Source organism: Culex pipiens, chromosome 3, assembly GCF_016801865.2.
Source record: "Culex pipiens pallens isolate TS chromosome 3, TS_CPP_V2, whole genome shotgun sequence".
Taxonomy (NCBI): Eukaryota; Metazoa; Arthropoda; class Insecta; order Diptera; family Culicidae; genus Culex; species Culex pipiens.
The window spans coordinates 27,835,621-27,850,022 of record NC_068939.1 but is presented as its reverse complement, the minus strand read 5'-3'; the positions used below and the strand labels follow the sequence as shown (position 1 = coordinate 27,850,022).

At 35.1% G+C, this 14,402-nt stretch overlaps 1 protein-coding gene across 2 annotated transcripts in view; it reads left to right on the top strand.

Annotated features, from left to right (window-relative positions):
* Positions 1–14,402, top strand: part of LOC120426125 (uncharacterized) — a 108,584-nt gene that overhangs the window by 14,975 nt on the left and 79,207 nt on the right. Inside the window, exon 1 of one of the 2 annotated variants that reach the window (XM_039590828.2) lies at positions 11,703–12,666. The exons of the other annotated variant lie outside the window; for it this stretch is intronic. The gene's annotated coding sequence lies outside the window, so the exon portion shown is untranslated. Of the gene's footprint in view, positions 1–11,702; positions 12,667–14,402 lie in introns of those variants that run through there. 2 annotated transcript variants of the gene reach the window in all.

Genomic DNA, 14,402 nt, shown 5'->3' with positions numbered 1-14,402 from the left:
ATGTTATTTTTAGTGTTTTTACATGCATTTTTCTTGCCAGTTTTTCACAAAAAAAAACTTTTTCATTAACTTGCAAATGAAATGCCATGCTATGCTATGCTTTGCCTCAAATTGCCATTTTGCTGATCAATTTGTACAAAGGCTGCTTTCTAGATGGTATTTTTTAGAATTTTGGTCAAAATTACTGATTGTTCTTTATGTTAAATCTACGAGAAATTCATTTTTTTTTTAATCTGTCAAAACAAAAAAAAAACAACAAAACGTCCCTCTTTCAACAGGATCAAACTCCCCACTCTCAATGAAACTTAGTGCTGTTACATAGCTTACGATGCTCGCGAACATGCATTTCTTTCTCAGCATTGTTCCACGCAATAATTGAGACCAGCTCGGTGTGGCTATTTTTAGGCTTGATGCAGATTGGCTGGCATCTCTTGTAACTCTTCAAGATGCCAAGAGGGTGGACCACGATGGTGTGAACAATTTTTTGCCCCCTCATCTTCCCCCTTCTTCACTCCCCTTTATTCAGATGATTTATTTATCTTTTCTTATTTTTCTCTCTATTTTTCTTATCGAAGTGATCTGATCATCACTAAACGATTACAAGAGGGGTGTGAGGTTGTAACGGGGGGTGGTGTCATCATGTGCTGCCCCCCCCCATCAATCTCTTTGCAGCATCCACACTTCTTGAGATTCCACGAAGGGGGGGGGGGAGGTGGTTACGAAATGTTGCCGTTGATGTCCATCATTGGCTTCTGTTTCGAGACACAGAGAAAGAGGTTAGATAAGACAACAAACCGAGTGGAGGTTTTCGGTTGTTTGATGGGGCTCTCAAGTGTGTGTGTGTGTGCAAATTTTGTGACCATCGAAGTGCCCCCCTAGGGGGAAAGGCAATTATTAGAACTGGGTGACTCTTTTTGTTCAACCTTGTTCAACGCGGGTTTGTGAACTGGTTTTTGAGTATAGCTGGCGTGAGTTTGAAGTGCGAAATTTTGCGTGAAGAATTGGCTGCACTTTTTGTTGGTTCGGAATTTATGTAAACCGAGATCTTATGCGTTCGGACGACGACGGCTATCCCGCAGATAATTGAGCTCAATTGGTCAATTTGGAGTGGTGTGAACATGCATCTTAAAGTTAGCCATCTGGCGCGAAAAGTTTACCCAATTTGACTTAATGAAGCAAAATGGCACTAATCGTGTGCTATACATTCGTAGATGAAATGCGTCAAGTGTATAAGTTATGTTGAAATAGAATTATGAAATCAAGTGTGGAACTCAACAAATTTAAACTAGAAGGTTTTCTAAAAAAAGTTGTCTAAATCTAAATATTTGTGTTAACCCTCTACCGCCCAAATTTTTTTTTCGAAATTTTTTATTTTTCCCACGTTCAGGAGGTCATTTTGAGCAACGTTTGTTCTACGAAAAACTTTACTTCTCTTGTTTTATGTTTTTCTTATTGCATTTTTAGTATCTTAATTTGCATTTATCTTGTTTAGTTTATGTTTGGTTTTTGGTAGTATTTGGCCTATTCTACGACCTCCTATCGTTACATTTTGCCTAGCTAATTTTTTCAACTTTTTACAGTCACTTTTTCAATTTTTTGCTTGTTTTTCATATTTTCTGCTATAAAATGGCACCATTATCAGCGGTTGAATTATAAAAAAAAATGCGTAGAGGCATAGTCTGGGACACTAGAAAAATTACTGCATGCTTCTTTTTACTTAAAATATAGGAAATGTTAGTAAAAAACACAGCCAAAGTTGACTCCTAAAAAAATTACATTTTTAAAAACATTGGCAAAGTCACATAAAACAAGTAAAAATTCCAACCCATAAATTTTCTAAAATTTTAAGAGTTCTTCTTTCCAATGCTTTTGAAAGATCAAAAATTGGTTGAAAAATGATTTTTTGGCGAATTTTTAAATCGAAGCCCGTCTAAAGGCGGAGTTAGGTTGTAGAGGGTTAAAATATAATACGGTCCAGACTCGATTATCCGAAGTTTCGATTATCCGAAGGTATGCATGGGACTTCGGATAATAGAATCACGAGCAAAAAAAATGTTTCATCGTAATTTTTACTTTCTTACATTTAACATAAAATTTGAGTTCTGCGACCCAATTTTAGTCAAACTTGAATGGTTGATTTTCTATAAAATTAAAAAAATGCATTTTTTGAATATTTCATCACCGCTGTTTTGGCCACCATCTTGGATTTAAAAATTCTAAATCACTTTAGAGTAGTTAAGGGGTCATACTTAAACTCAACAATTAAAAATAAGACAGCGAAATTTTTTTTTTCGTGATTCGATTATCCGAAGTGAAATTTAGCCAAGGCCTTCGGATAATCGAGATACGACATACTTAAAATACTTAAAATACTTAAAATACTTAAAATACTTAAAATACTTAAAATACTTAAAATACTTAAAATACTTAAAATACTTAAAATACTTAAAAAACTTAAAATACTTAAAAAACTTAAAATACTTAAAATACTTAAAATACTTAAAAAACTTAAAATACTTAAAATACTTAAAATACTTAAAATACTTAAAATACTTAAAATACTTAAAATACTTAAAATACTTAAAATACAGAAATTCCATTTGAAAAGAGCCTAAACCGAAAAAATTGTTCTTCGATCGGGCACAAATTTTTTCTGGAGGTCCTTCGGCCAAAATAATTAGACCCGTATTTGTTTGTTTGGCCATTAGGGTGACCTAAATCGCGCTAGGGTGGTTCGAAAAATGGCATTTTTCGTCATTTTTCGCAAAAACCACTTTTTTCAAAAAATCATATCTCCGCGTCATTTTATCCGATTTTAGCTGTCTTAGACGCAAAAGAAAGGTGATTAGTTTGGCTATTTGAGAAAAATAGTAAAAAGTTTCAAAAATCTAGCTTAACATTTGAAAAAGTCGTATGAAAACTTAAAATGGCGTTTTGACCGTGTCTGGACCAAAGAGCCTATGTCTGTAAATATTTTTATCGGATTCCTCGGAAAATTTCACATAACATACCAATAATTGGCGATGTCGAACCGTACGTTTCCAAGATATGATTTTTTGAAAATAAAAACTGAGTTTTTCGGCGCGCCTCAGGATAATGACGAAATCGGCAAAAAATCAACTTTTTTCACTAAAACTGCGATAACTTAAAATTTTCAACAATGATCTATACATGTTAGTTTTGATACCCAGACATGTATAGGTCATTGCTGAAATTTTAAAGTTATCGCAATTTTAGTGAAAAAAGTTGATTTTTTGCCAATTTCGTCATTTTTCTGGTTTTGCGCGTGGCGCGTCGAAAAACTAAGTTTTTGTTTTCAAAAAAATCATATCTCGGAAACGTACGGTTCGACATCGCCATTTTTTTGATACATTATGTGAAATTTTCCGAGGAATCCGATAAAAATATTTTCAGACATAGGCTCTTGGTCCAGACACGGTCAAAACGCCATTTTATGTTTTCATACGACTTTTTCAAATGTTAAGCTACATTTTTGAAACTTTTTACTATTTTTTCTCAAACTAATCACCTTTCTTTTGCGTCTAAGACAGCTAAAATCGGATAAAATGACGTGGAGATATGAAGTTTTTGAAAAAAGTAGTTTTTGCGAAAAATGACGCAGAATGCCATTTTTCGAACAACCCTAGCACGATGTAGGTCACCCTAATGGCCAAACAAAAAAAAATACGGGTCTAATTATTTTAGCCAAGGAACCTCCAGAAAAATGTTGAGCCCGATCGGAGAACTTTATTTCGGTTAAGGTTCTTCTCAAATGGAATTGCTGAGTACTTAAAATACTTAAAATACTAAAAAAATACTTAAAACAATTTAAATACTTAAAATACTTCTGTTGTTAACTCATGCTTGGGCATTGTAATTACTAGATATTTTGGCTCGTTGAATAAAACAATTTCCATCAGACATCAAAACAGCTCCATTTCATCACTTCCCACCAGGGTAGTTCCCCAGCAAGGGGCGGTACCTCAAAGCGAGCTACCACCACCGCGACATAATTCGTTCACGTCGGCAACGTCCCAAACTGAGAAATTAAAGCAAAAACAAGGTTATGGGATCAAGTGCCGACGACAACGTGACGGGTCGGAAGTCCCGTTTTTTTCCACGGGAGTTTGCTACTTTTGCGATCTAGTCTGGATGGAGAATGTGGCCACTTTTGGCAAGTTGTTGAAATTGGGCGATATTGTTAAAGTTTAAGTGAATTTAGACACTGTTTGTTGTTCTTGCACGTTCTCTGGAAAGTTCAGTAACACAATGATTTCAGAAACTTAAATCATTTGGAAAGCTTGTTCTGACAAGCACGTACGAGTGCGATTACGCAACTTGACCAGAAAGGGTCAAGCGATGTACGATGGACTAATGACCGCCACTAATCGTTTCCCACGTGCTGCATAAGACATAATGCGACAAAGTTATCGCCTCTTAACCGAATTATTCATATTAGATAAAACATATCTAAAATCACCTAGCAGTGTGAAGAAGCTTTTTTATATTATTTGAAAATTTGGTCAAGACTTGCCTGTGATTAACCAATTTCAATTTCAATACCTTTTCTCCAAACAAGTTAAACCCAACATAACACCCAGAGTTCATGAATAAAATGCAAAGTCCCACGGTTATGCATGCTCCAATGACCCGGTCTCGGACATCCACACCGCATTTGGGCTTGGAGATGACCCCTGATTAGTCAGTGACAACGGGGCTTGGTCGTCCCCTAAAAAAGCAGGTCACTGAATTCGATTAACTGCACGCCGACTTATGGACCGATTTCCGAAAAACATTTCCTTCTCTCGAAGCATCGAATGCCATAATAATAATCACTCGTATGATGATGATGGTGGTGTTGGCGAAGAAATCTTCTGTTTTTTTACGTTTTTCTGTTATCTTTCTCTGATCATTATGTCACAGCAGCAACATTTCGCTTTGGGAAATTCACCTGTGAGCAGTTTTCGAAGAGCATAACAACAGGTTTGCCACACTCCAGTCAAATTTTGGTACTAGCCGAATCGGATATTTAGCCGAAATTGATTAGTAATAAGTAGCTTTTATAGGCGCGTAAGCGCATAAATTGCCTCTCCACGTGAAGCTTGCCAAGACGGTATTATTATTATTGTGAAAAGTGCTGCTCGGAAGAAGTGCACGAGAAACAGAAACAAAAAAAACTTGATGATATGTGATTGAGCTTTTCGTCATTAGCTGAACAGAGTGTGTAGTTTTGGGGAGTAATTACCTGCTGTGTTTTAAAATTGCGTTATCGGAATTGTAACATTTGGATCGATGGAGGTCAAATGAGGCCATAAATTTATTTAATTTTCTCAACTCTAGTCTCATAGTGAACATTATTCTATTTTAATGTCCAACTTGGTTCAAACGGCTGAAAAAATACTGAATAAATCTGAAAAAAAGAAAAGAATGAAAATTGGGAAAACCTTGCTGCGGTACAGTAGAAATATTAAAAATATTTTTGAAAAATGATTGTAGACACAGAAAAAAATGTTCAAATTGTTTTTAGTTGACTGCACATCTATTTTCATTCCAAATTTTGAGAATACAGAAATTTTTTTGTTGCTTCTGATTTTTCAACATGAACTATGAAACACATTACAAAAAAAAACTTTCAAATTGGGTGTTGTTTACTAAATGAAGGTAGCCGAAATCAGCTCATTCATCACCAATTATATTTCCATAGAAACTTTCAAGCACATATTGTAAAGAGAGGTAAAATAAACTGAAACATAACATAATTTCCCCTTTTCTAAAGATGAAAAAAAAAATCCAGCATGATTTTGGATAAATTCGAGTAAAAAAATCACAATTACTGTTTAAGAAAGACATCTTAATTTATTGTTGTTTTTTAACAATTTATTTATTTAATTTGAAACATTATAAAAAATCTGTAAATAAAATCCGACATTATTCCAAAAATTCAAAAAAATAAAAGTTTCATGTATAATATCCGAAATACTGAAAACAACTCTGCCCCGCCTCTAGACAGGCTTAAATCTAAAAAATCACCAAAAATCAATTTTCAGCCAATTTTTGATTTTTAAAAAGCATTGAGAAATCTTAAAATTTATGAAAATTCTAAAGTTGGAAGTATGTCTTTTTTATGTGACTTTGCCAATATTTTTTAAAAAGGTCATTTTTTCTTTGGTCAACTTTGTGTTTCTACAAACATTTCCTTTATATTATATGAAAATAATTAAACAAGAATAATGCAAATTAAAATCCTAAAATTTAAACAAGACACATAAAAATATGAAAAGTTAAGTTTTCCGTATAACAAAAGTTGCTCAAAATGACTTCCTAAACACGGAAAAATAAAAAAAAGAAAAAAAATTGGGCATTTGAGGGATAAAGTAACCAAACAGATAATTAAATGTAAAATATCAGCGAAATAATATTTAATTCTATAATGTCCACAATGGTTTGTGCTGAGAAATCACGGATTGTGATATGACACTCAATAATATTTTGTCTGAATGAAGGTATATGGAAAAGCAAATCTGTATAAATCAGTTAGTATAAAAAATCTGTATGAAAAAGCAAAACAAAGGATTTTTAAATGCATTTCACATCAGCTCAGTTGTTTTGCAATCGTTAGTTTTAAAAATATCTAAGTAAGACTATTTTTTCTCAACAATATGGTTTGCGGTTTCTTTTTATTTAAAATATGAAAATATCCAATCCAAACATGCTAAATTTTGATATTCAGCGCAATTCAATGCAATTTAAATTATTTTCAGTTTATTTAACTTCTATTTACACTAAAATTGTTTTTGAAAAAAATGCTTTTTGTTACCTGATTTATTAGGCTGATTTTGAAGGGGAGGGGGACGACACAAATTTTGAAAAATAATTGCAACGGCCTAAATACAGAAAAAAACTTGGTGTCCTCATATCTGGTCTGGTAGAAACCATAATTATTCTTTATTCTCTTTTTCTTTTTCAATAAAGGCTAATATGAGATCAAGTTAGCGATATTGTTTAAATTTACGCAAACAAAATTTGTATTCAAAAATAAACTTTTATTTCTTAAAAAACGATGACCAAATTGTTATCGTTAGGTTGTTGGCACCTTCGTCACATTTACAGTTACATTCATAATTGCAACTTCTGGTCTCAGCAGAACTTAAACATTATTTAAAATCATTTATTGAGTATCTGTTTTAAAACATTTTAACATATTTATGTTTATAATCATTTATTTAACTACAGTTTTGAAACACGTAGCCTAAGATAGATCAAATGAGAACAAAATTGCCAAAATCAGGGAAATTTGTAACATGTATGTAACCCCTTATATTTTTTAAAACTTTGGTTTGATGATTTTTGCGTATTTTCTTTGACTTTGCCAATGTTTAAAATAATCTGAATCAACTTTGGCTCTGTTTTTAACTAATATTTCCTACTTTTTATGTCAAAATAAGTTGGCAACATTTTTTAACTATGTCCCTATTTATGACTTGGCACACTTTGTTGTTTCTTAAAAGCTAATGGTTTAGATTTTCATAAAAAAGTAAAAAAAATGGCTTGAAAATAATTCAATGTAGCTCAGAATTCAGAAGCATTTGACAAATTGAGATCCAGGATTTTTTGAATTTTTGTCATTGCAATTTTAGAAATTACCCAGTGAGTGCTTTTCTCAAGTCAGACAACAGAAGTTTTTTATACAACATTACGTGGTAACTAGTAAAATAATCTGTCAACAAAACGCTATTTCGTGTCCAATGAACTTTATCTAGTTAGAAAGATAGCCCATGTTTAACGACTGCTATCGTATAGCTCAAATAAAAGTTGCGTGAAAGCTACCGTCAGTGACTAATACTGTCACGACGACACTCATGCAAGTCGTAAAATATGCATTAGGTCGAATCAATTTCTTTGTAAAAGTATTCGTGTAAGTGCAAGTGGAAGTGTACGATTACCGCGCTCGATAAACCTGAGTAGCTGCGATGATTGACCGTAGCTGTATGCAAAAACCAGTCTGTCTCCGGTGACATTTTAACGGGAAGATAATCGATCAACCATGACCAAGACGCTCTCAAATCCAGTTGAGACGGTTCCGGTGAAGTGCTCCACTTCGATCAACGCGACGTCACCTTGACTAAGCTCAGCCTTGATCTTCACTCTCTTCTCAGCTCAGCTCGGCGGTGATGGACACAAAAAAGCACCGTTCAGCAACCTTGTTCTCCTCTAAAAGAACCATGTCGGACATCGAAAAATGCACCAGTCCGCGCACTCGATCAGCAAACCGCGATAATTTGGGGTTTTGGCGGCGCGAACAAAAGCCACAAACACCCCCACCGGGGGTGGGGGATCTACGGTAACTTGCTCTAAACTCGTTCTATTCGGCACCGCTTACCCGCAAATGCATTATAGAAACAATTTCGAAACCTTGAACATTGCCGCAAAGACCCCGCGTAAACAAAAATGGCGCCAGTCAAGAACCGCTCCGCGATCATCATTATTCTGCGAAGCATCAAGCGGGCGTGATCGCGACTTGCTTGGAATTTCAACAAGAAGATCAGCAGCCCCCAAGAGTTGACCCCGCGTGGAATGCTGAATCGCGTTGATGGTGGCTGGGTCTGGACAACAACTGTTCAAAGCAGAAGAAGTGGATGAAACTGAGCGACTCTTTAAACTCGTGCTCTCTCGCGTTCTTTGTGGGTTGACTACCATTCAATCATGATGAAAACCTTCCTGCAAAAAACTTTTATTAAATCTGCAATTAATGAAAAGGAAAATGAATTTTCAATCAACTTTAGGAATTTTTAAAAGTTAGTCTAGAGCTGATAGCTATGATTTTTTGTACTTGCATTTTTATGGTGTTGTTCGACGACAGAATCTCTCTCGAAAGAGAGAAATGGAAAAAATGGTAATAATCGCTTAACAAATTTGCTCTGGACTAAAAGATGAAGGAGATTCTTTTAGAACATACAGTTCAGACTCGACTATCCGAAGTTTGATTATGCGTATTTTATATTTCTTCACTTTAAATATAAAATTTGAGTTCTATGACTCCATTTTAGTCAAATTTGAGTACACTCAACCCCCGGTGGTTGGTCACTTTTTCGTTTGACACTTTTTTAGTTTGTACCCCGTTGGTTGGTCAAAGTCAAACTAAAAAATGACGAACTGTCACTTTTTACACGGCGCTCACTCACACTATCAAAACAAACGTTTGATAGTGCGTGTGAACTCCGTGTAAAAGAGGTGTCAAACTAAAAAGTGACCCCGTTCGTTTGACAACAGTTGGTGTCAAACCATCGGGGTTTGAGTGTAGTTGATTGTCTGTTATATTATCAAATGCATTTTCTCTGTATTACATCATCGCCATTTTGGCCGCCACTTTAGAGCACTTGTTGGTGTCATATTCTGATCAATTTGGTGTCTTCGGCAAAGTTGGAGTGCTTAGGACTTCTCTGACAAAATATTTAACTCTTTTGATCAGTTGATTGTACCTCCATTTTTCGAGCCAATTCTGCCAATTTTAAAGTGAGTAAGGGGGTCTAAACTTTGAAAAATAAACTTGAAGGCCACGTGGTTTATTCACGATCCATTATCGAATTTCGGATAATCGAATCACATTTTTTTCGTTGTCTTAATTTTAATTTACAAGATTAAGTAGACCCGTAAACTACGCTAAATTGATTTAGAATTTTTAAATCCAAGATGGCAGCCAAAATGGCGATGGAGAAATAATGAAATTTTGATGCTAAAAGTAAAAAGTTAAAAAATAACAAAAACATTGTTCATGATTAGATTATTCGAAGTCCCATACAAAACATCGGATAATCGAGCCTGGACTGTATTAAAATTTCTGAAAAGTGATTATAGATTGCAAATTCGATTTTACATCTGAAAACAAATTCTATACAATTATTCGACTTATTTTTTCGCTGTCTTCGGAAATCATGATTTTTTTTTCAAATAATTGGCTTCTCTGTCAAATGAATATTGACGAACTTGTGCCATAGCTCAAAATATAAATATTTTATCATTTAAAATATAATCAAAAACGAGAATTTTCAGAAATTGTTATTTTAAAAAATTTCATCCAAATAAAAAAAAATAAAAAATTAAATATTCAAAATAATGCTCATACAGCCTCGAAAAAATTTCAGTTCGAATAATCGAATCACGAAAAACAAAATTTCATTGTATAATTTTTGATTGTCGTGCTTAAGTATGACCCCTAAACTACACTAAAATGATTTTGAATTTGTAAATCCAAGATGGCGGCCAAAATGGCGGTGATGCAATATTGAAATAGTAGTTTATGCAACAAGTTGCAAAAAGAGGATTTTTTCAGCACGAGTCGTACATTTATCCAACGAGGTTCACCGAGTTGGATAAATACGAAGAGTGCTGAAAAAATCAAGTTCTGCAACGAGTTCCATACAACATTTTTTGCAAATCCAAAAAACACCCATTGAGTGAAATATTAAGTCAAATTTTCTTGTATTTTGTCAATAAATCGTCAATAAAAAAATGTTGAAAAGTGTTACTTTTCGAAACAAAGTAGAACTTTTCAGCATTTATTTTGAAAAGTGTTGCTATTCGATTCTGTTATTTTTGGTACAGAAAAGTAGGCTATTTCTTCGTTCAAGAATGACAGGAAAAGAAAGTAGTTTCACGACGGAATTGCAAAAAAAAAGCATTTTATTTTTTATTAGGCAATCAACAACTTAAATTTGACTAAAATGGGGTCGTAGAATTCGAATTTATGTTGAAAACAAGAAAATGGAAAAATACGAAAAAAAATTGTTTGTGATTCGATTATCCGAAGTCCCATACAAACCTTCGGATAATCGAAACTTCGGATAATCGAGTCTGGACTGTATTGGGTGAATAAGTCATAAGAAATATCTCTGGAACCAGATTTTGCACTTTGTCGCATTAAAATAAATTTAAAAAAATATATTTATTTTAAGAATATAGCTTTTAGGGTTAATAAGGGTTGTTAATCAAAAAATACTACATATTAGTTAAAAATGATTGATTGTTCATATCAAAATTAATTTTCACAATATTTTATCACAACTATATTTAATAATTTCCAGACCACCTTTGAGCATCTTTAACCAAAAATAAGACAGTGATTTAAATGGCTTTCTTGCGATTCGATTATCAGAAGTGAAATTTTCCGAGGACTTATCAATTCTAGTGTGTATTTTTCATGTTTGTTGTATAATTATAATATTTTGTAACATCAAACAAATAAAATAATAAAAGAAAATTTTCCACAAAATAACACTGTCTTGAAATTTTATAATAATATAAAAGTAAAACTAATAAGTTTTTTTTTCTTTTCTTTCCAGGTACGTATGGAAATCAATACAGTAAATAGCATGTTTTACGTCTGTTTCAATACCTGTGCCATCGAGTCTACTCTCCGAGTAGCTCCCAATCAGGTAACTCTCAAACTCTCTTCCAAACGCAGCATCCCCCAACATGCTCAGTGATCATCTCTTTGCGCAGATCTTCACCCGTGAGTCTTGCAAGTTGCCCCAAGTTGGCACAGGTCTTTTCGCTGATAACTTTCCGCGCGCACACGTTATCCAACTCCCAAACTCTCTCGCTCACTCTCTCCACCAAGAACCACTCTCTCAGCGGTAAGCCCCCCGAATCTCCAACCGTTTGACCGCCGAGGGAGGTAGCCTCACGCGCGTTCAGTCTTCTTTTTCGCTCGGCCCGCGATGGTCGTCGCTGATCGTGAGTGAGTTTTTTGTGAGCAGATTCGCGCGCGATTTCTCTCCCCTTCTTCGTACGATAAGCGGCCGGATTAGTGGTGGTCGCGGAAACGCGAGGGATTGGTGAGGCGTTTTTGCGGATTTTGGATCACGCCAACCTCCGATTTGATGTGTGTGCGATAAGGATCTTTGGGTTCAATTTATGACCATCTCGGCGAAGAAAGTGATGCTGTTTTATTGACCAATCAGCTCGCGCGATGAGCAACGAGTGATTAGGCGAAAAGGAAAGATTTTCTCCTAATCTTAATGGGGAAGTGAATGTTGTCGTGTTTTTTTTCTGTGATTTTTTATTGTTGTTCTTTTTTGGGACTCGCGTGACGTCAAAGACATGGTCTTTTGTGTCCTTTGTCCAGCAGTTCAGTGTCAAGTTCGTCTACTGGAGACGAAGCCTTAGACAACAATTGAAGCTATGAAGAAGTCACTCAGCTGTCGAACAGTGTCGACTTCGAAACCGTCGGATCTACGATGAGTAGGGGAACTTCAGCAGTGCTGGCGTCGTCGGTTCGTACTGACAGAAATCGCAAAAGTGCAATTGTTTGCAAACTGCATCGTGCGTCTTCTACGTCGTTATGGTTAAGTGGCTATTCGTACCTCTAACCTCAAAATGGTCGGCCTGTGTTGGTGTACGCGTGTGTGCCCACCGTGAAATTGTGTATGTCTACGTGAATCTGTGTCTGTGACCTGCAATCAATAATACGATAATGTGATAAGTAGATAAGTGATTGCTGTCGAGAAATTGATCGAAACCTCCAAGTCAGCGCGCTTGCACAACCCCTCGAAAATCTGCTGTAATTGTCGCCGAACAAGGAATACCCGGAGCTCGCCCGTACCGCCTTGCCAGTCCTCCAAATCGAGGACAATCGAGCAAAACACATAATTTGGAACCGCACAAAAGGTAGGTTCCGCAAACAGTTTTGGCTAACCGGTTTCGCCGTTCGTGATCGTGGGGCCGCGACTGACCTTCGATCTTTATTCGGTGATCTTTCACCACACTCAACGGGGAAGAACGTGGAGAGCGTTTCAAAGATTCTCCCACAGGTGATAAAGTGGACGATTTTATGGGCGACAAGTTTTTCGTGTGCAGATTTTATGGCGCGTTTGAGGACTAAGCGAAATGACGTTTGATTGAAAGAATCGATTGAGGACTGGAATGTACCGTTATCGGAGTTTTGAGATTTGGAGGGTGGTTTTTGGTTTCAGTTTATCGTGATGAAAGTAAAAGTAGGCATGTGTTTTGTGATAAGGATCATCACATAGAATGAGTAAGCATTACCCGAGCAGGGGTAAATAACACGGGAATACCAAATTTTGGTATTACTTGGGCAAATAACAGAGACTAAAATGTGCCCTTGGTTGCCCAGTAATAGATGGTAAAATACCATGAAATCATACCAAAGTCTTGTTTGTGGAAGGGCACAACAATATCAAACCATGTTATTCCAAGGGTAAAAAAATACCTCAAAATAAAACCATTTCAATACCAAGTTGAGGTCTTCTGGATTTTTAAACATTGCTTGAATACCAAAACTTGGTATGGCCATGGTTTAATTTTCAGTTATTCCCGCGCACTTGGATAATCAGATTTTGGTATTTCTGTGGTCTTCCACATACATGATTTTGGTATGATTTCATGGTATTTCACCATCAATTACTGGGCAACCAAGAGCACATTTTGGTCGCTGGTATTTGCACAAGAAAAACCAAAATTTGGTATTTTCATACCTTTTTAGTGCAGCAGTTGCAGTTAGTAAAAAACGGAAATGATCCATATGCAACAGCCAAATCTACTCACCTGATGATTCCATGTTGTTCTTAGTGATATTCTTCACCACATCGAATTCATTTGTCATTGATGAACGGCCTGTGCTTGAAGTCCTTGAAGATTCTGAAAAATAACAAGATTGAAAAATAAGGATTAAAATTCACCAAAATTCAATAATCTGTTGATTAACTCGTTTTTCAAAGTATTTGGTTATCCCGACTTAGAGAAATTTCAACATTTTTAAAAATAATCTTAGTGAGTAAATCAAAAAATATGAAAATCAGCTTTAACATTTTTGGGTTTCAAGTCAATTAAAAATTAATTATCTCGACAAAATTTATAAAAAAAATCCATATTTTCAGAGGAATTTGATGAAAACTTTCAATACCAAAATAATACCAAAATGTGCCATCATGACTTAGAAAATTTTCCACAATTTCAAGTAATTTCTGTAGGGGGTATATCAAAAATGTTTAAAATCAAGTTTGAAATTTCCGGTTTGCAATGAAGGCATTCGCTTTGAGACATCATTTTAGCGCAAAATTAATTATTTTGTCAAAAATGGTCAAAATTTTCCCATAGTTTCAGAGGAATTTGATAAAAGCATGTAATGTGGTGTTCGACCATTGACAAATTCTGCAATTTTGCAATATCAAAACAATACCTTAAATTGGTATGATACCACATTTTGCTCTTGCATAATCCTTAAGACAAATTTTAAAGGGTCCAGGAATACCAAAATTTTGTATTGATACCAGAAAAAGGTATTGTTACGCATTTCCTTTGTTATTTACCCATGCTCGGGTAGGGTGACAAGAAAATTGAAAATTTTGGAAGATCTGAAGAGATACCGCCTGGTTTGATTTCCA